Genomic DNA, 26489 nt, shown 5'->3' on the forward strand with positions numbered 1-26489 from the left:
TCTGCTAGCGATCTTAGTAAGTTGATGTTGTTGGGTGATTTTATGTTTCTCGTTTTTTGTTTGATTTTTTAGAAGTCCTGAACAGGAATTTTTGATTATTCCCATCAGAGCTGTACACAAAGGATCGCTGCTGAGAGGCGCCATCTTGTCACACTTCATGCACTTCAACCCACCACATTTATGTGGTCAATCATGCCTATCTATTCTAACTCCATGCCTGCATTAACTCCATCTACTTCTGTCTCAAACTCATTCAAGGACTTGTCCAGGTGTCTCTTCAATGTTGTTCATCATCCTGCCTCCACAACATGCTTCTGCAGTTCATCCCAAATACCAGCCACTCTGTATGTGAAAAATGTACCCCTCAAATCCTTTTTAAACCTTCCTCTCGTTTTAAACCTATGTCCTTCCAACTGTTATGACTACCATCAAAATGATTCTTCTCTTTGGCACTTTAACTCGCGAACCAATCCTATTATATATCATGGTATCATGAACTGAAAAAATTAAGTTCACTGGTTAAAAGTACTCCCTCACATACACTTCAGACACATCCTGCCTTATATTCTCAGAAGAACTTGTAGCCTCTTCTCTCGTGGGACCAGCTATATTGTTTCAAAAAGTTCTGGAATGACAATATTAATACCAGTCAATATTAAGGAAGTTAAACCTGCTCCAACCCTATTATTCATCTACCTTTGATCTCCTGATATATTTTCCCCCCTGATCAGTAACTTGGGTATGCAGAGGAAATCGTGGGGTTTGGGCCCCGGTCCCAAGGCTCCAGGCCCACACATAGCCAATAGTGGTGGAGAGGAGAAGCCAGGGACCAGCAGAAGGTCAGTCCAGAGTGGAAAGACGCAGAGGTAAACGGTTTAAAAATAGGTCGAAGCCTATTTTTCAAACCACTCGGTGCGATAATGGCTAGCCGAGTATTTCAATACGAAATTCCTGCTCCCTCCCCAATGTGTCCTGAAATCAATGTATCTTTCCCTTAAATATGTTCAGCAACTTGGCCTCCACAACCATCTGAGGTGGAGAATTCCAGTGGTTCCTCATCCTTTGCATGAGGACATCTCTCTGATGAGAGCAGGGCACAGATGTTGTCCACAAGGCCTTTGACAAGGTTCTGCAATGATATGTTGGTCTGGAAGATTAGATCACCTGAATGGGACCCAAGGTGAGTAAACGAAGAGCGTTGTGGAAGAGAGAGGCCTAGGACCACAGATACATAGTTTCCTGAAAGTTGCAACTCAGGTGGGAAGAGTGGTGGTGTTTGGTACACTTAGTTTCATTTGGCTGTGGTACTGAGTACAAAAGCTGGACATCATGAGACCATCTGGAGCACTGTATGAAATTCTGGTTACTCAATTATTGAAAGGCTGTCGTAGATGAAAAGAGTGGAGAAGAGATTCATTAGGATGTTATTGAGACAGAAGGCTTTGAGTTAGAGGGAAAAGTTGTACAGGCTGGGTCTTTATTCCCTGGAATGTAGGAGATGGAGGGATATAAAATCATGAGAGACACAGTTAAGTGAATGTTCAGATCTTTTCCTCGGGTAGATGATTCTAGAACTAGAACGCATAAGTTAAGGTGAGAGGGGACAGATTTAGGAGGGAGCTGAAGGGAACAAGCTGCCAGAGGGGACTGTCGAAGTGGGTATGAAAACAACATTCAAAAGCTATTTGGACAGATAGGAAAGGTTTAGAACAGTGGTCCTCAACCTCTTCCACTCACATAGGATGCCATAGGTGCTCAGTGATTAGTAAGGGATTACTTAAAGTCATATGTGACTGAAAAAAAGGTTGAGAACCACTGGTTTAGAAGGATTTAGATCAAATTCAGGCAACTTGCTCAGATGCAGCTTGGACTATAAGATGTAGGACCATTCAGCCCAACAAATCTGTCCCACTATTTGAATCACGGCTGATGTACTTTTCTTCCCAACCTCATCCTTCTGCCTTTTCTCCATAACATGACACCTTTTCTAATCAACCTCTGCTTTAAATATAACCAATGATGGCCATCTCTGACAACGAATTCCCCAGATTCAGAACCGTCTGGCTGAAGAAATTTCTCCCTTTTTATTCTGAGGCTGTGCCCTCTGGTCCTTGACCCTCCCATGACTGGAAAGGCCTGTTCTGCGCTGTATTTCTCTACTCCTCCCTATGACTCCATATACCTGACCCTTGCTTTGACCAGCCAAGAGAACACCCGATATCAGAATTGTGTACATTTCAGTGAGATCTCCTCTCAGGGGTCAAAGCTTGAGTCAATACAGTTGTGCGCTAGTCTCTCCTCATGCTACCCTCTCGCCACCGCCTGTGGATCCCAGCAAATGGAAGTTCAGGACAGTCACAGCAAGGTGTCACTGGCACATCAAACTCCATGAAGGAGCTGGTGTCAGCACCCATGGCAAGCTGCTCTCTGAATTTCTGAGTTCACACATGTGTAGAAGTTTGAGTTACAGAGTGGGTCAACAAACATCAGTAGTTTTTCCCACAATCCATGCTGTGTATCAGCATCAGATTTGCAGCCAGAGGCAGATGATCCAGCCTGTGATGTTGAAGTTGTGGCCACACAACCTCAGATGGAGATTAGCATTTGTGTGTAGTGGAGGGGGTTTATATCAACACTGTGGAAAATGGATGCAACACTGAGAAGAAAATGACTGTAGGGGGAACTTGCATTTCCAGAGAATGTTCCTCTTCATGATTTTATTTTACGTGGACCAGCATGTGTCAACTAATGTGAGTTGTAAGAATGTTTGTTGATTTTTTTTTCATACAAATTGTATGAGAGCAAATTTTATTCCATATCTCAACTTTTTGGATAGTGATTTGTGAATTCTGGAAGAGTGAATTTCCCAAACCTGACTAGCCGTAACACAAGGTTAAACAGGAAAGTCTTAATGGATTATAATGCAATACACAAACCTGCTAGAGAAGTGAAGGGTAACCGATCGACATTTCGGGCCTAAGCCCTTCGTCAAGCCCTAACCTGCCTGCTCATTCAAAGCCAGGAGATGGCAGTGCTGTACTGCAGTTTGAAATTGGGTAGTGCTTTTTATTTAGTTTTGGTGATATACATCTCACAGGTTGTATATTTATTCCATAGTATGTACAACTTTCAGAACCCATGGCATCACCCTGAAGAGTTCTTGTCTCCCTGGTGGTTCAGTCCTACATTGTAGTGGTTTGATTTTTTTTCTCTCAGGAATATTTTTGCTTCTACTGTGACAGGCAAACACATGAACTGTCAATTAAGGATATATTTCTAATGCAGCCCAAAGTAGCAGGGGCTCCAAATGACCCCTGAGTAGCGCGAGAAGCCACAGGTTTTAATGCTGACAGGATTCAATAGACACTGTGCTTGCAGCATGTTTGAATGGAAGGAGAGTCCCAGGCCCCAAGCTTAGACTGTACCCTGAAACCTGGCAAATGAAGCCCAGAGCATAAAGTCAAGCAGACACCCTGAGCTTTGGTGTGCTGGTTGATTTCAATGGCCTGCTGTCAGCTAAGAGGAGAGGTACACCAGTAAGGGGGGAACACAAGAATGAGCTTATCTGAGGTGCTGGGCAGTGAGACTCAGACCCCAAAGGTTCAGCCTCAGCACAGTTAGGGACCGATGAATGGAGACTCAGGCGACTTGGGAGAGGAGGGGAGGCAAACGACAGGGTATTAAATGAACAAGGAAATTACCATATTAAATAGGCTTGATTTTATTTTAAAATTAAAGCAGCCCTGAGTAGACTGCAGTGTCACACTGGGCTGATCACAGAGTTGTCACATTGTGTGTTAAATTCAGAGGTGATTTGCATACAACAGCAAGGTCATGCTTTCACCTTGTGATCTACCTTGGGGAAGGGCAGAACACTGGAAACATTTCAAAATTAACTGGAATTTCCTGCAGAGATACCTGATCTTGAAATAAATCTAACCAGAACCGGAGTTCGGGAGGCATTTGCTTAATTTAGAATTTTGCATGTTTCCATGCAACATTCCAGGCTCATTTTGCGGTAAATCTGGAGTAAAATGTGCACTCCCGTGGTTTCTATTTTCCCTGAGTATTCGAAACGGAGTGTATTTGCATTACAGAGTAGTGAGAGGTTGAATGGGTCATTTCTGGGCAACCCCCAACCTTTTCTTCATCTCTCTCACCTCAGGCAACCCTGTACATAAACTGATGAGTAATTTGAGCTGATATCCACACCTGTGTTCCTGGGAATATTTTGTAGCTTTGTTCATTTTGAAGTACCAAAACTTGTAAGAGGAAATCATGATCGGACACTCAGCGATTGACCAGGATATTGATTCAAATCACTGCCCATCCTACCAATCACCAAAGTTAGTTGTAAAACTGTACAATTATTTATAAAGTTGTTGCGATTTCTCAACAAAAAACTTATTGATAAGTTAAACTTGAGAAAGAAAACTTCTGTGTAACCTCTTGGGCCTTTCATGTGACCTCTTCTTGAAGGTTATTCAGGAAATCCAAAGATACTGCATTATATCCCCATTACTCACCCTATTTGTTGCATCCTCTGGACATTAACAAATAGGTCACACATTATTTCTTTTCAAAAGATCCTTAATTTACATGTCTTGTGATCAGTTCGATGCTGTTGCGGAGTCCAGCATTTGCCAATGAGTAATGTGAGATAACCGGCCAGTGGGTTTCTGCTGTCAGAAAATGGATCAGCTCACGATTGAATGGCAAGGCAGACTGAATAGCCTATTTCTTCTCAAATGTCTTATGATCTTATTCCTTGAGCACCATCCACATGAGAAAAGCAGAGCTTTAGATATAAAAAAAAGTCTATTAATACCTGAGCCATTTGCAAGTATGATGAGATCAATCAGATCATAGCATTGACATGGAAGGTTGATGGGAGAGAATGGGATTCAGTTCAGAAGTTAGTGCCACCAGAAGGGTGAAAAAAATGTGTGTTCCTTTGGGATAAGCTTGACTTGAATTAGACAGGAGCTGGTATCTGATGAACTGGATGACTGGGCTGAATGTGGGACTTCAGGCTTCAGATATTTTTGTTATGTATGTCATCATATACAACCCTGAGATTCTTTTTTTTCCTGTAGGCGAGGCAGAATTACCACTTACTGGTAGTCCAATAAGGCTGTACTCAACATGCGTGCACATGTAAACAAATGAAGAAATGTAAACAAACTGACTGTGCAATGAGAAAATAAATCAATAAAGTGCAAAAGTAAAAGTCCTTAAGTAGGTCCCTGATTGAGTTTGTGGTTGATGAGTCTGATGACGGAGGGGTAGCAGCTGTTCCTGAACCTAGTGATGTGAGTCTTGTGGTACCTCTACCTCTTTCTTAATGGTAGCAGCGAGAACAGAGTGTGTGCTGGGTGGTGTGGATTCTTGATGATTCTGTTCTCGCTGCTGCCATCAGGAAAGTGGTAGAGGTGCCACAAGACTCCCACCACCAGGTTCAGGAACAGCTGCTACTCCTCTACCATCAGACTCCTCAACATCCAACTCAATCAGAGACTCATTTATTATTGAATATTTATTTTCTGTATTGCACAGTTTGTTTGCACTTCCTTCTTGTTTGCACTTCCTTCTTGTTTGCATTTCTCGCTTTTGTAGACGTATCTTTTCTTGAGTTCAGTTTTTAACCCTACTGCAAAATACAAATTCTGCCTGGCCTGCCAGAAAAAGAATCTCAGGGTTGTATGTGATGTCATGTATGTCCTCTGACAATAAATTTGAACTTTAAATAATAAAGAAGCAGAATCTTAACTTGGCATATCGAGAAACACTGCTTATGAAGAAGCCAAGAAACCATTGGTAGGAGTTTGTGGAAAACATTGGGAGGAGTTGTCCATGTGTCCCCGAACAGTGGTGATAATGTAGGAAGTAGTGTACATCAGGGAGTTAGAGGTGCTTTCCAACAAAAGAATAAATAGTCATCACAGAGAACAATAAGCAAATAAGCAGTATAAACATGAAAGGCTAACTCTTAGGGCATAAGACTCTTTGCCTTTAGGGGTTAGTTATATAATATGGAATCTTACTCAGAAACTATGGTCTCAATATGCAGGTATTGATCACTCAGCACTGGTGCATCTCAAGGCTGTGAGCTGTTCAAGCTACTGACCCACAACTGCATCACCAGGCCCAGTTCCAACACCGTCATCGAGTTTGCAGATGACACAGCAGTCGTCGGCCTCATCAGCAAAAACAGAGTGGCACTACAGAGAAGAGGTGGAAGATCTCGTGATATGGTGCAAGAGTAACAACCCAAGTCTCAATGCAGTCAAGATGAAGGAGATGATCGTTGTCTTCAGGTGGAGCAAGAACGACCACCCTCCACTACACATCAACAACTCTGTAGTAGAGAGAGTGGAGAGCACCAAGTTCCTTTGGAGTTCACTTAACTAGTGACCTATCGTGGACACTCAACATCTCCTCACTTGTCATGAAGCCACAATACTGGCTGCACTTGCTGAGAAGACTGAAGCAGGCAAGGCTACCAGCCACAACTGGGTCAACCTTCTATAAGAGCTCTATCCTGGCTGGCTGCATCACAGTGTGATATGGTTGCTGCAGAGAAATGGATCAGAGGTCAATCCACAGGACCATAACAATGGCAGAGAGGATCACTGGAGTCTTGATTTGACTTGGTCTCAAATCTGAATAAAAGCAAGAGGCCTGAGTTGGCTCTGGAGTATGGGGAATGCACATTAAAAGGTATGTGATATGCTATCAATAATATCAAAAGACTTGAGTTATTAGATGATAGGCTTTTATTACCATTTATGTCCATAAAGGACATGCTCCTGTTGCTGGCCCGATTCCAGGATTCGTATTGAGGGAGGGACTTGGGCGTAATCACCTTTATTGGGGAATTCCAGGGGGAAGAGTTACAGAGAGGAGGTGGGCCAGTCATTTTACAGGGATCCAGTACCAATAGCACCACAGCAATCACGAAGCAATAGCTATCATAGAAAAAAAAATTAAGTAATCTGTGAGGGAACTATAGTAAACATCCAGCAACGATTATCAAGAATGCTATTAAATTGAAGGGACATAAATAAAACATTGTCAAAAGACACACAGGCATGAGAATCCTGGAGATTTTGGAATTCAGCACAAGACCACGGCATTGAAAATGAAAGGGGAGGCAGTTAATGAGAACAGACAGTCAGGGATCAAGATACGGTGAAAACTTTGGTTTGTGTTCTACCCAAGAAAATCTGACAGTAAAGGCTCCTGTATACATATACAAAGTAAGAGGTTTACTAAAGTAATTGTGGTAAAGTGAATGGAAAAGCAAATTATGCAGAGGTTACGGAAAGTCTGCAGAGAGATAGAGATACTTAAAGTGAGCGAGGAAGAGTCTGGGAAATGGAGTGCAATGTTGGCAAATGTGAAGTTATCCACTTGGGAAAGAAAATGGAAAGTCAGATTATTACTTAAATGGCAAGCAATTGAAGCAGTATGCTGCTGTGTAGAAGGACATTGGAATGCTGGTGCATGAATCGCAAAAGGTTAGTTTGCAGGCTACCATGAAGGCAAATGGAACGCTGGCCTTCATTGCTGGAGGGATTGAATTTAGGACCAGGGAGGTCATTCTGCAAATGTACAAGGTACTGGTGAGGCCACATCTAGTGTAGTGCATGCAGTTCTGGTCTTACTTGAGGAAGGATATATTGGCCTTGAAGGCAGAGTAGAGGAGGTTCATTAAATTGATTCCAGAGATAAGGGGGTTAGCCTATGAGGAGAAGTTGTCGTCTAGGATTGTACTCAATGGAATTCAGAAGAATGAGAGGGGATCTTATAGAAATGTATAAAATTATGAGAGGAATAGATAAGATAGAGGTAGGTAAGTTTTGCTGCACTGGTAGGTGTGATGAGAACTAGGGACATAGCCTCGAGATTCAGGGAATGAATGATTCAGGGTAGAATGGAGATGAGGAGGAACTGCGTTTCCCAAAGGATGGTGAATCTATGGAATTCTCTGCCCATGGAGGCTACCTCAGCAAACATACTTAAGACGATTGGATAGATTTTTGCATAGTAGGGCAATTAAGGGATATGGGGGGAAAGGCAGGTAGTCAAAGATGAACCTCTCATCAGATAAGCTATGATCTCATTAAATGGTGGAGCAGGCTCAATGGGCCGGATGGCTGACTCCTCCTATTTCTTATGTTCTTACGCTCTAATACTTGGATTAAGGTGGTTCATGAACAGAAACTAAAATGTCAAAATAATTGCTTCATTTTCAGACTGCTAGGAAATGATTAGTAGATGCCACCGGGATCAAAGCAGAGGACCAATTGATCATCTATAAATCTATAAATTCTAAACCAATGATTTGAATAAGGAAATGAAGTTTATTAAATTCAAGCCTTCGGCTTCTACAAACCCAGGTGACAGTGGGCTATCAACAGGATATCAACAGGCTGAGTGAATGGACAAGGATGTGACAGATGCAATGTGATATGAAAATTGTGAGGTCATCCATTTTGGTAGAAAAGATAGAAGAGTGGACTCCTTCCCATTAACCTATGAAAAGATTGTCAAACTTTGCTGATGTTCATGTGTTTGAAACCCAGTGTCCAAATGTATTCCCTACCCTTCACTAGTTTGTGAAAGCTTGGTTAATGATGAGTTAAATTACACCCTTTGTTGTAATGAAATTTGTGAATGTTCTTTTGCATCACTACAAACTTTTCCATCTGCTACTTGCTTGACTGTTTAGCAAGCCTATCTGTGTCTCTTTGTTGTCCAACACTATTCTCCTCATTATTAACTAAACTTCTAAACTGTTGTTTGCAGATTTGGAAATCCTTCCCACCCACCCATCCATATCTGCCAACCTCATGCCCATACAGCCGCTCTTACCTCTGCTGTAGTTTCTTACTTGAAATCCATTTCCTATCCATCCTACCACTGAACCTTGTATGGTGGAGTTTGCACCTTATGGAGCTACAGTATGCTTGAGTTTCACTCTGCATCTGCACCACATTGTATGTGCTCTGGTAGTATTTGATGGGACACTCTTGGGAGGGAGAGATTTACTCTGAATCCATGTCAAAACTGTCCTTGGCTTGAAGTGATACTTGCAGAACAAAGTCTCATGCTGAATCACTGCATTAGAGAGAACAGTTAAAAGAAAATGGAAAACAGCCAGTGATTGTAATAAAAGTTCACTAGTTCCCATGGTATGATCTCATTGTTTATTTAATAGTTTCTTTCTCAGTTTTGTTTATATTTTTATTAATGATTACCTGTCTATTAACTAATTGGAAGTGTGGCCTTCGGAATGTTATCTGTGTGGTGTTGGAATGTCATGGGTGATGTGACACGGTCACATTCTTCACTCGACTACTGTCAGGCCAAATGTTTAGCATCAAGGAATCTGCTCTGGAGATTTCAGGGAGTGTCCAACACACCATCTCCTTTCCAAACCCCTGTCCTAAACTCACAGTCATCCAACCAGCAAGGTTTCACATGACAAACTCATTTTTCAGATGTTCCTGTTCAGTTTATTGCTTTTTCTGGACCAGACACATCCTTCATTTCTAAGAATGTCTCTTTAATGAAAGAAACCATCATAATTGTCGTATCTTGTCCATAAAAGTATTTCCTGTTATCCCTCAAACAGTGAGGCAGAAACTATGAGTGGAAAAGCCCGCAAGTTTTAGTAGAATATTGCTGTGTCTGCATTTTTGATCCGCGGTATCGTGGTTGAATTGTTAATGATCTGGATACTTGTATTTGCACTTAGCCATGAGAGTGGGGAAATCATTAGCCATGTGTTTTTATGAAGCAGTTTCGATAAAGGTAATCTACAAACTGAACCAGATCCAACATATTTGTGATTCCAAATCCACTTTACCATCAACTGCTTGAATAATCAACAGGGCACTCAATTGTACCAGTGAAACACGAAAGTCTGCAGACAATGGGAACTCAACTGGTTTCGCAGCATCCATAGGGGGTAAAAAAATACTGACATTTCAGGCCTGAGCCCTCCCTGGGCAATAAACGTATGTGTGAAAATATATGTTACGTCTAACACAGCCCTGTTTGTGAGCACACTGATTGCAGGGTTTGGCATTGGTTCAAGTCAAGGTTTCCTGCACTGTGAGCTTCATGTTAATGAGTTGAGGAAAGGTGGGTTTTGCACCCTCCCTCGGCCTGTCACGATGACAAGCCCGCCTTGATTAAAGTTGTACACAACTTTCTACTACAGGAATAATGCTTAAATGAAATTGTTCACCTTCTGCATAATAGAGTGAAATGAAATAGAGTGCCATCCTGTTGTGAGTCAAGTAAACATGTAGATCAACGTCACAGGATTCCTACACTAGCTCAGAGGTGTGTAAAATTCCCCTGCCCTAACACTGATAAATCTGATTTCAAAACTCCCTACGCTCCAAGGCCCTGGCCATTTTTTTTTGTTTAAAAGGGGATATTGCAGTTATAGAGAGAGAGTGACAGCCTAGGATCAGATCTCTCAGCTCCGCTCTCACCATCAACCACACCTTCACACTCATCAACATTAATATGATTTTTTATTTTCTTCATATTCCCATCATCTCCACCCAGGTTCCACTATTCCTCAACTGTAGTATGGAATGCCATGCGACCCCTCCGGCAGGAACCTGGTTGGAAGCCACCACATCTGTCAAGGTCACGACCACCCACAGCGAGAACACACCTTCCCATTGGACTCGTTAAAGGAATTCACACCTCACTACTGGGTCCTTTAATCACCTGCCCTATTTTGGACATATGTACTTGTGCTGGTTCCAACTGGCCAGCTGGGGGTATAAAGCCCAACACATAGAGCTGCTGGGTCTCTTTTCCCCTGAGGACGAACCCAAGCTTCACTCCAGGCCATGAGCCAAACAATGTTGGAGAGTCAATTACAAGGTGTGTGCCAGTGATGGGTTGGGGGGCTTATTGTGGTGCACCCGTGCTAATCAATCTTTGTAACTTCTTTCTTTCCAACTCATTGAGGTGCTGTACCGAAGGGTGGCAAGTACTCTTGTGGTGTCTTTCTGCTAGATTCTTTAGATCTTGGTGTTTTGTCGCAATCAACTTGTGGTCAGAATTTTTGCTTCTCACACCCGCTGACCTTGTTTCTCACACTGACACACTAGGGGCAATCCACAGTGGCCATTTACCGATCCATATTTCTTTGTGATGTTCTAGGGAGACCGGAGCAGCCGGGGAAACCCTTGCGGTTAGGAGGAGAATGCATAAATTCCACACAGGTATCATCGGAGGTCTAGGTTTAACCCCGATCTTTGGCTCTGTGAGACAGCAACTCTACCAGCTGCACCACTCTGTTTGCTGGATGTTAAAGCATTTGATTGAATGCACGTTGCTTCAGAGAACCAATGAATCTGTTAGTTGTATTTAAATCTGTGAGGTCCTTGGAATTAGAAAAGTTATGGCATTTCATTTAGATGTTCATTTTTTCATCCATTCAATTCATTTAGACCTATCCTGGACACACAGCATCTCCTCACTTGTCAGGAAGGTGCGACAGCAACTGCACTTCATGAGAAGATTGAGGCGGACAAGGCTACTGGCCACCATCTTGTCAACTTTCTACAGGAACTCTATCGAGAGCATTCTGGCTGTATCACAGTGTGGTACGATTGTTAGAGAGCATTGGATCAGACGTCAATCTACAGGAATATAAGAGCAGCAGAGAGGATCACTGGGGTCTCCCTCCCACCTCCTCCCCCCATCGATGTGATCTATCAAGACCATTATCTGAAGAGGGCTTGCACGATCAATAAGGGCCCCTACCACTCCACACATAGTATCTGTCAGCGATTCCCATCAGGAAAGAGATACAGAAGTATGAGTCAAAACCACCAAGCTGAGAAACAGCTTTTTCCCACAGGCAGTGAGACAACTGAATGACTGAAGAACTGCTCATACAATCCATAAGAGACTCTACTATTATTTAACCAATTTATTAATTTTTATATACATACTGCTTATCACTGTAAATCGCTTGTAAATATACTTTTTACACAGAGGACTGAAGAACACTGTTTTTCCCAGTTGTACTTTACAATTGTTTGATAATAATAAACTTAGATTACCATGAGACCAAAAGACAGAGGAGCAGAAATAAGTCATTCAGCCCATAGAGTCTGTGTCATCATTTAATCATGAACGGATCCATTTTCCCACTCAGCCCCACTGCCCAATCTTATCTCCATAACCTTTGATGCTCTAGCTAATCAAGAATCTATCAATCTTCCCTTTAAATACATACAATGACCTGGCTTCCACAACCACCTGTGGTAACACATTCCACAAATTCACCACCCTCTGGCTAAAGATACTTCTCCGCATCTCTATTCTAAGCAGACGCCCTTCAATCCTGACGTTGTGCCCTCTTATCCTAGGCTCTCCCACCATTGGAAACATCCTTTCTACATCTACTTCTGTCCATATCTTTCAGCATTTGAGATGTTTCAATGAGATTCCCACCTCATTATCCTAAATTCCAATGAGTACAAGCCAAGAGCCATTAAACACTCCTCATATGATAACCATTTAATTCCTGGAATCATCCTTGCAAACCTGTTCTGAGGTCTCTCCTTGATTTCTGATTACTGCCCCACATTTAAATGACATATTTTATCACTATGCATTCTCTCCACGGCCTGTAACATTCTTGAACCATTACCATTCACCCAATTGGTCTTCACCTATTCTCTGTTTAACCAGTTTGCCTTCAACTTCTCGTTGTCGGCACATTGCCCTGTTATGGTTTCTGAAACATACATCTCATCCCTTCCGACAGGACTTAATCTGGAGAGTGACAGAGATGATCTTGTTGGTCATGAAAGAGTTAAGGTAGCTATGGCTGGAGTTTGGAAACGTGCGCGGTGGGTGAGCGGAATTTGGCAGAGGGGCCGATTGTGGCAGATGTGGAACATTATGGAAGAATATCCAATAGCGAAGGCATGTGCCCTCGTTACACTGTGTGGCTTTCAAGCAGTCTGTAACTTTCTTTGTAGTTGTGTTTCTTCCAGCATTTAGAGTGAGAGAGAAGGATTAAATCAACTTGAAGGACTGGTTTTATGGTCAAGGGAATTTTATTTTTCCATTGAGGTTTTGACCCCACAGTAGTTTTCAATAAAACTGATGGTTGGGGATAATTGAATAACAGACACTCAGTCAATTCCTAGAAAGCGTTCCTGTTTCTTGGTACAATTAGATAATACACACGTGGGTGTGGGAGGAGACTGCCACTACCGTAATTTGCAAGTTATAAGGCTCTGCAAATATACTAAATTCATTGGATTTAATGTGCACTTCCTGTGACTTTTGTAAATGATGATCTTCATTTACATATTTACCAAGTTAGAAATATATATGAGGATTTAATGGGAGCCAATATAATGTAGGCTGATTATAGTGCCCTGGTTCTTGTCGATTCAGAATGACAGGTTAATGTGCATGTAGGGCGACTGGTTATTATACAGTCCAGGTGCTTGGTTACCATTGATAGGGTGATCCCAGTGGATATGCAGAGTGCCCTAAAATCTACTGCCCCATCTGTAACTCCTTTGTCCTCTCCTGCATTCTTCACTTTCACTTCTCAAATCCTTTTCTTCTCTTGCTGTAATTGGGTCTGTGGTTACTGGATACACCAACCATCTTTCCATGTTTCTCTTCTATTTTTAATCTACACACTGAATCTTGGCAACATTGCCTGAAGTACAACAGCACATTCAGGATGACCCTGATCATCTGATCTCTGATTGTTTGGCAACCCAGATGATTCAGCATGAGACTCATCAGGTAGAGCTTATTACATTCCCTTTAAACTCACCAGGAGCCGGATCTGATCTCCCTTTAAACTCAACAGGACCTGGATCCTGATCTTCCTTTAAACCCACCAGGCCCCAAGTTCATTCGTTATTCATCAACCGATTGTTCAAGTACAACCCGACGAAAGATCACATCAATGGAGGGAAGAGAGACCCCAGTGATCCTCTTTGCTGCTTTCATGGTCTTGTGGATTAACCTTCCAATCCATTTCTCTGCAGCAACTGTATCACACTGTGATGCTACTGGCCAGGACACTCTCCATAAAGCTGTAGAAAGTTGACATGCTGGTGGCCGGTAGCTGTGCCTGCTTCAGTCTTCTCAGAAAGTGCAGTCACTGTTGGTGCCTTCCTGAGAAGCAAGGAGATGATATGTGTGTCCAGGATAGGTCACTTCTTAAGTGGACACCAACAAACTTGGTGCTCTCTACTCTCTCCACTACCAAGCTATTAATGTGCAGTGGAGGGTGATTGTTGTCCCTGGTCCTCCTGAAGTTCACGATCATCTCCTTTGTCTTGTCCACTTTGTGACTCAGGTTGGTACTCTCGCACCATTTCACAGGACTTTCTACCTCTTCTCTGTAGTGTGACACTTCATTGTTGAGGACAACTACTGTTGTGTCATCTGAAAACTTGATGACACTGTTGGAGCTGGATCTAGCATTGCAGTTGTGGGTCAGTAGTGTGAACATAAGTAGGGTGAGCACACAGCCCTGAGGTGCATCAGTGCTCAGCGTGACGGAGCATGACGTTCTGCAGCCGACCTGGACAGACTGTCGACTTTCCATTTTTCATCCATTTTTTATGACCAGACAGTTATTCTAATGCTCTCTCCACCAACCTTGCAGCTGACCCCATCACAAACTCATGCTGCATCTGAGCCCTCAATCGCACCAACTGTTCATCCTTCACCCTTATGCTTCCTGACCTATGCTTTTTGTCAGAATCTCACCAGTCATCCGAAAATCTTCTGGCACTATTTCATTTTCTAATGAAATTTTGCAAACGTAAATGTTGCCCCTTCTCTCTTTATGCTAGCTTTTTATTAAGCTATACAGAGCAATCCATCTGGGGTAAAACACTAAAGTCCGAGGCATCACAATTAAAGTAAAAACACAAAGCTGGAGAAACTCAGCAGGTCAAACAGTGCACTAAATATAGCAAAGAAAAAGATACATAACCAACGTATTGGGCTTAAGCCTTTCATCAAACTATGAGCAAAATGTAGGCAGGGACCCGAACAAGATGGGGAGAGGAGGGCAGGGAGGAGGAGCACAGTCCCACAGCAAGAGGTAATAGGTGGATAAGGGAGGCAGGGCACACCAGCAAACACGGGGAGGGGGATGGCTCTGTGAATGGAGAGGGAAAGGGATGGAAACCTGGAGGAAAGATGACAGAGGGAAGGGAATGGAGAGGAGGCTAGCAAAATGGGAGAAGTCGACTTTAATGCCCAGATGGAAGATTAAATGTTGCTTCTCCAATTTAGGGTGGTCAATCCATCTGGACCAGGACTTTTTTTTTAAGTTTGTCTTTACTGACAACTACCAGTTGTAAAAGTCCTTTTTTTTATCTATTCTAATTCGTCCAACCTTGTGGTTGATACTGAGGCAAGTTCATTGCTCAGTAATTCTCTGTTTCGTTGTCCTAACTGAACATTTATATCTTGGAGTCACCCTATCCTTATCTTGGTTTTTCCTTTCATTGCCCTTAGTACTGTAGTAGATGTATTTTATACATTGATTGCTGACCTACATTCCTAATGTTTCTGTCTTTTCTAATCTTGTATTCCCTTTTCTCATTTTACTCTTCTTATTAATACAGATAGTGTTTACTGTTTTTTAGGTAAATTTTTGCCTTATTTTTATCATATGGACTAATCCTGTCTTTTACAACCCATCTCTTCTCATTATTGACATTTTAAATATTTCTCATTGCTGCTCCAATCCTTCTCTTAAAGTCAGTATGCGCTGCAAAACAGACAGCAAAAGACACCACAAAACCAAGTAAACAGATAGCAGCTTCTTTATTAATCCTTTGTTATACTAGCGGGGGTGAGGGGAATTCGAGAGAGAGTTCAGTGGGAAGAGGTCTTGTATGAGACCCGAACAAGTTTCACACCAGCTGCACTCTGTTTACCATTACATGTTATTACTGTCACCTTGTAATGTCCAGAATTGTCTGAGAAGATCCTTATCCTGAGCATATTGACATTCTTGTGGATAATACTATCTCACTTCAGCACAGATGTTAAAAAGCAATTATATTCCCTATATTCCCACATTTGTAGTAGCTGAAAGCCTTACCTAATGCATTAACCCTTTATTAGTGCATTCATTAAACGTCTTCTTCCACATTTCTCTTGCTTAATTTTAATTTTTTCACTGGATTCATTTTAATTCTGTGAACTGCAGCTATTTTGTCTTATCAATCTCTTGTTCACTGTCTCAGATTTCATGTATTGTGACTAATCTTTCTTGCCTTGAACACAAGTCCTTATTTGCTCTAGTTCTTGCCATGTGTGGATCCAGGTAATTATTCCCTTGCCATGGTACCAGAGTCATCAGTGAAAAGTGAAACCTTTGCACACTGTAAAAACCTCTCCCAATCACTCCACTTGCCATTTATTTTGGGGGATGGTTGTACTTGTCCGTCCTCTTGCCTTCTACTCTTCAGCAGGATTATTGATTTTTCCGATTTCAGATATATTGTTAGAGTACATATATGACATCACATACAACCCTGAGATTTCTTTTCCTGTGGGCAAGGTAGAATTTAAAAAAATATTTTATTTTGATTTCATAAGATTCAAACAAACAATATAATCTTTATTTCTTCTTTCTTTGGCTTGGCTTCGCGGACGAAGATTTATGGAGGGGTATGTCCACGTCTGCTGCAGGCTCGTTGGTGACTGACAAGTCCGATGCGGGACAGGCAGGCACACTCGGTTGCAGCGGTTGCAGTCATGTAACATACAGAGTCTGTATTTATCCCTGGTGGGGTCAAAGACCCCTATAGAAACCTAGGGAAAAAAAACCAATTAGAAAGGCTAAGTAACAAAGGATAAGAAATTAAAAAGAACTTAAATTAAATTAAAATAATTTAAATTAAAAAGAAATTTTAAAAACTTAAAACGAAACAGAAAAAACACGTCACCCGCATCATGTCCCACTTCCTTGATCACATTCATTTCCTTGCTGGGATGGATTGCTACATTACACCTATTTCGAGGGGGGGGGACTAATCAATCTGTGTGCCAATATATTTAAAGTAAGGTTGCCATACCTTAACAAATGTGTTGTGTTTCTTCCTTAGATTGTATGTGGTTTTCTCCAGGGGAATGCAACTCTGGATTTCCATATTCCATCGTGTGGTATTTAGATGGGAGTCCATCTTCCACGAAACTGCTATATACTTCCTGGCTATCACCAAGACGACCTTCACAAACAAAATTTGGGCATTCTAAAACTCAAGTCCCGTTGTCTGTGGGTGCGGCAGAAATACCACTTAATGGTAGTGCAAAAAAAACCGTACACAGCATAAACATGTAAACAAATAAAGAACTGCAAACAGATAATGAATGTAAACAAACTGACTGCAATACAGAGAGAATAAAAAAGAAAATCAATGAAGTGCACAAGTCAGAGTCCTTAAATGAGTCCCTGATTGAGTTTGTGTTGAAGAGTCTGATGGTGGAGGGGGAGCAGCTATTCCTGAACCTGGTGGTGCGAGTCTTGTGGCACCTGTACCTTTTTCCTGATGGTAGCAGCGAGAACAGAGCATGTGCTGGGTGGTGTGGGTCTTTGATGATTGCCGCTGCTCTCTGACGGTAGCGTTCCCTGTTGATGTACTCAATAGTGGGGAGGGTTTAGCCCGTGGTGTCATGGGCTGTTTCCACTACCTCTTGCAGGGCTTTTCACTTGGGTATTGGTGATCCCATACCAGACCATGATGCACACCTTCGACCACATCTTTAGTCTCAATAAATGTGGATTTTATTTCTTACTTAATATTCATTGTGTCACTTTCGGCTACTGTCTCCACCACAGCTCCCCATCCCCCCTCCCAACGGCCTAAACATTCACTTGCTTAGGTCTTTTTTTCTCAGTGTACCTTATCCCATAACATATATTGTTCTGTTTTAGTTTTGTTTTTAGTGTATTTTGGTTCTTTAATCACAAATTATTCCCTTTAGTTCCCAGATTTTGTTTCAGGTGCTATATTCACTGGCGTGCAGGCTGTTTTCAGAATGTATTAATTGTTCCTTTTAGTTTAATTCTCCAAAACGAATCGCATCAACCTACCCTCCAAGAATTTGTATGTTTTATTGAGGTCATCTCTCATTCTAATCGCTAGACCAGTGTTTTTTTTTTCCATGTAGTCGGTAGTAGAGAAGCTCACGAGAAATCAAATGGGGGAGGGGAATAATCAAAGGGTGAGAATGGCTGCTTTGGAGGGCGGAGATCTAGTCTACTCTCAATATGATGGAATTCCAGCCCTGAAACCACTCTTCTATCCATAGTGGATCGTCCTTTAGATGTAGTGCTCCCTCTGTGTCTCTACAAGGTCCCATCTTGTAATTCAGTAAGCCAGATTTACTCTGTACTCAAACGTTTTTGCAGTAAATACATCATATTATAATATATGCCTTCTTCATCTGCATGTTGGCTTTTAGTAACATATGAACAAAAACATTAGGAACAGAAATAAGCCATTCAGTCAAAAGCTGATAGTCCTCTGACAGAGAATGTTAGCATTTGATTATCAACACCTCCCATTTTCTTGCCATTTAAAAAATGCTCTGGCTTTCTGAGTTTTGATGTGAATAACCTCACGTTTTTCCATATTGTACTCCATCCGCCATCTTATTGGCCACTGGATTAACGATGATATTCCCATGTACCACTCACCAAGTCCTACTGCACCACACACCTCCCACTGAGTTTCACCAGCAAATGGCGTGTTACCTTGGATCCTTTGACCAAACAGTGGATTAAGATTATGAACAATTGAGAGACAAGGACCAATCCCTGTCATGTGCCACTGGTCACAGCCTGCCAAGTTGACAAGGCCTTATTTACACCTTTTTGTTGTTTCCTCTCTGTTAACCAGTCCTCAGTCCACGCCAGAATATTAATTCCAATTCTCTCTTCTCCAACCTGTTGAAACAATCCACTTTCCAAGATTCAGTGTTCAGATTTATTATCAGAGTACATACATTAAATCACAAACCGTGAGATCCTTTTTCCTGTGGGCCAGTCAGAGTTTCTACCTTTCTGTTCTGGGATATATTATTGGAAAATCTTCTCAAAATCCAAAAACACCATATCTTCTTGACCAGGTATGTATTTAAAGAACTCAAATAATATCATCAAATGTGTCTTTTCTTTCATAAATCCTTCACAATCAACAACTCACCAAGGTTACGAACAGTCATAGCATGATGTATCAACTTCTGGACTCGGTGATCTGCTGTCGATGGCAAGCGAGCCCTGTGCAGCTAAATTCAGGAAACAGTATATCTGCACCCCTAGACTCGTCTGTTTTGCAGTACTCTCCGAGGCCTTGCCATTTACTGTGTCTGTCCTGTTCCTTTAACTTCCCAAAATGCCACATCTCATACTTGTTCAAGCTAATGTCCTGATATTATACAGGCGATCGACTTGTAACCATGAAGTTACAGCACTCCCTTTACATGGAGATGCTGCCAAGTGCTGTTTACTGTAGAGAGCGAGTGAAGTGGCTGAGAGGTGGATGAGCTTCCCCGCACAAGTATCAAAGTCTGAGAACAAACTTCTTCAGTGACGTCCAGATGCATGAGGTATTCTCATTCACTCTCTGAAAATCTGTGAATCCTGGCCTTGTTAAATATTTAAATTGTAGGGTTCACTAGCTTTGCTGTTTTGGTGAATAACTGATAGCGCATTGCCTCAGTATTAAACAAGCCAGTAAGGCAAGGTTCTGCTGGCAATAAGTGAAATAGATCAGCAGGATTAACTGTACGACTGGAACAGTGGGTTTGGCTTAGTTTGTTGGAGATGATGGAAAAAATGGAAAATATCAAACTTGATATTATTTCTGGATGGTGCTCAAAAAAAAAGTTCTTAAAGGGTCAGGCTTTTAATTTATGAAGCTTTAAGGGAGTACATTTCCAGAGGCTGGTTGCAGATCTTCACCTCCGAGGCCCTCACTAAGATTATATTCCTCATTAATTGATCAATGACCTGCAATTAGTCCGTCGGTGTCAAAATACTTTTGCAGCAACCTGCAGAGCTCTCATGTCATATGAGCCACAAGTCGCCAACCTTTCTGCTTGACGTTGCCCAGAACCCCTTGCGTCGGTGGGTTGGAATAGCGACTTCAGCTGTTGAAGCTTCAGTGTGGCACACTGATTTGCCCACGGTATTAATGTTCAGGCATTGGGTGCCCTCAGGGTTCAGGGTTGGGGGGGGTGGGGGGGGGGGGGGGTGGAGGGGAGGAGGTTAAAGGAGTTGAACTGGAAAACGGAGATTGGAACACCTCACCCCATGTCCTTTCCCACTAGCAGAGGCAGAAACAAAGAGCCAGAGATGGCGATCTCTCCAGAAAGGGCCAGTTCATTCGTTAGAATACAGCCTTGGGATTGTCAACAACGCAAAAACAACAAAATGCAGCCACAAATAGAATCGGACAGAGTTCAAATACAGTCTAAAATTATAAATGCACTAGAGAGCAGCTGTGATGCCAATGGTTACAGCAAAGATTGAAAGTTACACAAGTGGTCAGGATGGGTGATCTCCCAGGACGAGGCTATCCCATTGCACTTTGGGTGTGCAGATACCTGTGATGTCCCAAGGTGCGGGATGCTCGACTGCCAAAATTTGTTGTGGGGGACTGTGTTCGCGCTCTCTTTTTTTGGGGGGCATGGTTGGTGAAGCGGTTAGCGCAACGCCTTTACAGCACCAGCGATTGGGAATGGGGTTTGAATCCTGCACTGTCCGTAAGGAGTTTGTATGCTTTGTTTTTCCCAGGGGTTTCCAGTTTCCTCCCACTGTACAAAACATAGTAGGTCAATTGGGTGTAAATTGGACAGCACAGACTCATGGGCCAAAATGGTCTGTAACTGTGCTGCATGTCTAAATTTTTTTTTAAATCAAAAAGAAAGTTACATTTCTAAAGCATCTTATCAGAATATCCCAACTTAATTCAGTATTTTAGAAATTAATGTTATACTTTAGGGAACAATGTGGCTTGTTTGCTTACACCAATATTAATGTTATAGTGACCAGATCATGAGTGTTAGTGATATTATTTGAAGGGTGAATAGAGGTGGATTCTAAGAATAACTACCTTGCTCTTCCTCAGAATCGTGTACCTGGAGATTTTCCCTGCACCTGAAAGACAAGAGCTCAACATCTTGTTTAAAAGGAACAATCCTGCATTGGAATATCAGTGTCAATGTGGTGCTGAGCCCCAAACCTGACAAAGAGGTGAGAGCGTCGTTCGTTGAGCCAGGGTGCAACTAACCCAACCTTGTGTGAACACATGGAAGACAGCCCATTCAACTCCAGATGGAACGATACAGAAAAATTCTATGGGATCCTACAACTCAACCAGCTTAGGGAAATGGCTTAACCTCTTGTAGCCTCTAGATGCAAAGGCCCCGGTGGCAAAACCCTTTCCATTGGAATTGTACAGAAAACGATGCAGCAAGATGGAATGCATTACCTTGGAGCAAACAAAGAGAAGCTCTGTTTGGGTAACACCGTAGGCATAGCAGTTAACGTAGCGCTGTTGCAGCGTCAGCGACCGGCGTTCAAATCCATAAGGAGTTTGTGCATTCTCCATTTGTCTGTGTAGGTTTCCTCCAGGCACTCTGGTTTCCTCCCACCATTCAAACCATACCGGAGTTGTAGATTAATGGGTATAACTAGGTGGCATGGGCTTGTGGGCTAAAAGGGCCTGTTACTGTGCTCATGACAAATTTTTTTTGAATTTAAAAGCTGGAGGGGTTCTGTGGGTCAGGCAGCATACATGAAGAGAAATAGACAGTCAACATTTTGAGACAGAACCCTTTATCTCAACTTGGAACCTTGATTCTCATTCTCTGCGTGTTTGTTGATCCATCATATGTTATTTACATGAGTACAATGTTCAGATGCACCAGACTCTTTTTTTGCTGCAGCCACACACTTACATAAAATGCAATAGAATATATATTAAATTACAACAAAATGCCACAGCAGAAAAAGAGTATAAATGAATTGCCCCCTAAACTCACATTCTACCTTAAACAATCCCTATGCCTTAAGTGCTCTGTTAATAGTAAAGGATGGCTTAAGGTAGTATGTGGGTGGGAAGGGAAGGTTGAGAATCACTGCTCTAGACCCAATTGTTACTGAAATATTGTGGTTGAGAAAATTGTCATTGGCCCATTTCCTTTGGAGTTATGAAACCGTGCACATAAAGAGTCAATGAGGTACGATTAAAACAGTGGTTTTCAAACCTTTTTCTTCCCACTCACACACCACCTTAAGCCATCCCTTACTAATCACAGAGCACTAAATGGAATGTGAGTTTAGGGGGGCAGTTTGAAAACCACTGGTATAAAAGAAGAGATAAATATTCACCAGAGTTGGGGCCAGAACGTATGTTAGAGGGGGGGCATTAGCCAGTTAAGTGAAATAGAAGGGCTCTCCCCTCCCCTATCTTTTGTTTGGATGCCTGCTGGCATTCTCTCATGCCTTGATAAAGGGCTCAAGCCTGAAACGTCGATTATGAATTTTTCCCAGAGGTGTATCTGCGAATTTTGTTTCCCGTTGAAGCAGTGGAGGTGACCTCCGTAAAAATATTTAAGACAAGGTTGGATGGATTTTTGCAGTAGGGAAATTAAGGGATTATGGGGAAAAGGCAGGTGGGTGATGACCCTGTCATCAGATCAGCCATGATCTGATTGAGTGGCAGAGCAGGCTCGATGGGCTGGATGGCCGACTCCTGCTCATTTTTATTATGATGGGGGTCCTCCATGATTTTAGCTGCCTTTCTAAGATAGTGCCTTACCTAGATGTCTGCATTGGATGGGAAGTCTGAGCCCATGATGGCCTTGTCTTGGCATGCTGCTTTCTGTGGCCCTGCATTCCTGAATGCTTGAGTCACTTGCATCCTCAGACTTTTCATCTCTTTAAATAAGTTTTGAATTTGCAGGCGGGTGACTCCTCAGGATTTGGATAATTAATTATAATTAAACAGTCATACTTCACCATAATCTTGCAAACAGAAAGTAGTTCAAAGCAGGCTATATACATTCTTTACCCCCTATTTACAGGTACTTGTGTTAGTACTTTCAGGGAGCTGTGGACTTACACCCATGATCCCTCTGTATGTCGATTCTCTGAAGGGTTCCATCATGAAAGGATTAGCGTATGAGGAGCGTTTGTCAGTTCTTGGATTGTACTCTTGGAGTTTAGAAGAATGAGGGGAACCTCATCAAAGCATTTCGAACATTTAAAGGCCTGGACAGAGTAGATGTGGCAAAGTTGTTTCTCCATGGTGGGGGAGACAAGGGCACAACTTCAGGATTCAGAAAGGTGCCCATTTAAAACAACAATGTGGAGGGATTTCTTTAGCCAGAAAGGGGTGAACCTCTAGAATTTGGTGTCACAGGCAGCTGTGGAAGTCAGGTTGTTGGGTGCATTTAGTCAGGGATTCATAAGTATCTGAAAAGCCAGGACATTAAAGGTTAAAGGTAGAAGGCCAGGAAGTGGGACTGAGTGGGAAAATGGATCAGTGTACCAGATACTTTACTAATGTACACAACAGTCACTATCCTACCTTCATTAATCATCTTCATCACCCCCTCAAAATACTCAGTCCAGTTGGTAATGCATAACCGTCCCCACACAAAACAATGCTGACCATCCCTAACAGGTCTACGGTTTTCCAAATGCAAGTAGATCCTATCCCTAAGAATCTTCTCCAACCACCTCTGTATGGATTACTGGCCTGTAATTTCCTGGGTCATCCCTATTGCCCTTCTGAAACATTGTCAAGCAATCTTTTCTCTTGAACTCTCAATAACCTTGCACAGATCCCAGACACGTAAGATTTATCTTCCTTAATATTTTTCAAGGAACCCAGCACCTGTTCCTTCTTGATATCACCATACCCTAGACTCTCAATATATCTCAGGGATAGGATCTACTTGCATTTGGAAAACCATAGACTTGATGTCACTATCCTCCATGTCCTTTTACTCATTTAGTACCTCATCCATTTCCTTCTTTGTCCTTGAATGGTCCACCCTCTTCTTGTTTTAATGTCCATATAAAATGCCTAGGGATTCTCCTTAATCATACTCTCCAAAGGACACTTTGTGGAACCCTCCCAATTCCTTGTTAATGTTAGTAATGTTAGTGTTAGTTCCTGCTTCTCAAGAGCCTTGTCTGATTTTTAGCTCCCCAAACTTATGTAGGCTTCCTTTTCCTTTTTAACTACATTTACAAAATTTCTTGTCATCCAGAGATTGTGCAACTTACCATCTTGGTCTCTCTTTCTTATGGGAACATGCTGGTCCTGAATTCTGACCAGTTGGCCATTAAACAACTCCTGCATGTCAGATGTAGATGTGCCCAACAACACCTGCTCCTGATCTACTCCTGCCAGCTCCTGCCTAATACTGTTGGAATTAGCCTTCCCCGTATTTCCTCAAGGTCCTGTCTCATCTATAGCCATTACTACCTGAAAACAGTTGGAGTAAAAGAAAGCTGCATATATGTATACTGGGCAATGCAGAGATGGGCAGCATATAACCTGGACAAATCCAAATTGTTGTCATACTCTGGAGGGCAAGTTCATGTAAGGAACTTCAGATAGCCTTCTGGATCAGTCGGTTAAAAATAACCAGAAAATAGGCTGTGATAGATATAGAGTTGTGCAAGTATGCAAAATTGACACTAATGGGGTTTCTGTAGATAAGTGATTTTAATCTCATGTTGAGTTTGGGAGTACCTTGGTTATCAGAAATTCAGATCTAAAATCTAAACAGAACAAACTACAAAATATGAGAAACATTGGCAGAGGAAGGTAGGGAAACTAGATTAAAAGTTAAGTTCCCAAGTTATTCCCCCTCAGGTTAATTGGTCAGTCAAGATTGACAAGAAGGTTTGACCACAGGTGAGGCAGGCCCAGGGTTTCAATGAGATTGAAGAGCTGGATGTGTGGCTCACAGATTGTGTAGGAACACAGGGTTTCAGCTCATGGGTCCTGGCAGCAGTACTGGAGAATGAACAGTTCAGCCAGGCCTCACCTGAGTGCTACTGTGAAATGGAATGATTAGGGACGTGGATAAGGTGATCAAATTAAATACTTGGGGTGAAGGGAACTGGTGTTCTAGCGCCATCATATGGGGCAGAGCAGCAAAACAATATGGAGGTTGTCAATCTTTTTTCTGCAGTTTGCCAGCCGTTAAATTTGTTTAATGTACACAGACATTTTCATTCATATAATCGCAAAAGGAGTCAGCCATCCAGAGCTGGGATGAGGAGAAATGTCTTCACACAATAAATTCCAGGGGTTGTCTCCACCAGATAGTGGTGGATGCCCAGTCATTGACATTGAAAGTGAGAGTCTGAGGCATTTTTGACTAACAAGGACTGTGTGGGAAGGGGGAAGTTGAGAGAGCAGATCACAAAGATCTCTTTAAAGAGGGTCCAGGGGGACCATGCTCTACTGACCATTGACAGCTCCACAGTTGAGGTTGTCAAGAGAATCAAGTTCCTTGGAGTGCACTTGGTGGAGAATCTCACCTGGTCCCTTAACACTTGCATCTCAGCCAAAAAAGCCCAGCAGCTCTTTAATTTCCTGTGAAGGCTGATGAAAGTCCATCTCCCACCCTCCATCCTCACTATATTCTACAGAGGATGTACCAAGAGCATCCTGCGTAACTGCATCACAGCCTGGTTTGGAAGCTGTACTTCCTCGGAGCGCAAGACCCTGCAGAGGAGAGTGAGGTCAGCTGAAAAGACCATGGGGGCTCAATCCCTACTGTGAAGGACATCTACATCACTCAATGCAGGTGAAAGGCAATAAGCATTGTGAAGGACTCCACACACCCCTCATGTAAACTGTTCTCTTTTCTGCCATCTGGTATGAGGTACTGCAGCTCTCAGGCCCTTATGTCCAGATTGGTAACAGCTTCCCCCCCACCAAGCCATCAGACTCCTGAACTCCCAGAACATTTGTGGATAGGGTACCATGGACTGTTAATGTATAAGTCTTAATACTTCAATGTGTTCAACTTATATTGATGTAAATCTGCTCCGTGGCCCTGGAGAAATGCTATCTTGTCTTTACCGTGTTAGCATGGTACGAACGATAAATAAAGGTGACTTGATGACTTGAAATAGCAGACAGTTTCTCTAAGCCAAATGGTCAACCCTTTATGTTTCCTAATCTTTCTTCTGAACCCTCCAACCCTTTTTATTCAGACCGAATCAGGTCCACTATTGGCACACCATTAATCCTTGATACAACCAATGATCAAGGATCTGTGGTCTAAAATGGAATAGGGTTCTCATGTTAGTCATTCTACGTCAGAGATCTTAGCTCCAGCATGTTTCCTTTCGCATCTCACTCACTGCTTTATCTGGCTGATCATAGCCTCTAGTCAGG

The 26489-nt window shown here is 42.3% G+C and overlaps 1 long non-coding RNA gene across 1 annotated transcript; it reads left to right on the forward strand.

Annotated features, from left to right (window-relative positions):
- Positions 1–19440: 19440 nt before the first annotated feature.
- Positions 19441–26221, forward strand: LOC138747688 (uncharacterized). The gene is made up of 2 exons (XR_011347615.1): positions 19441–19662; positions 21186–26221. It is a non-coding gene; the product is annotated as an uncharacterized lncRNA (long non-coding RNA).
- The last annotated feature ends 268 nt before the right edge of the window (positions 26222–26489 follow it).

Source organism: Narcine bancroftii, chromosome 12, assembly GCF_036971445.1.
Source record: "Narcine bancroftii isolate sNarBan1 chromosome 12, sNarBan1.hap1, whole genome shotgun sequence".
NCBI classification, from domain to species: Eukaryota; Metazoa; Chordata; class Chondrichthyes; order Torpediniformes; family Narcinidae; genus Narcine; species Narcine bancroftii.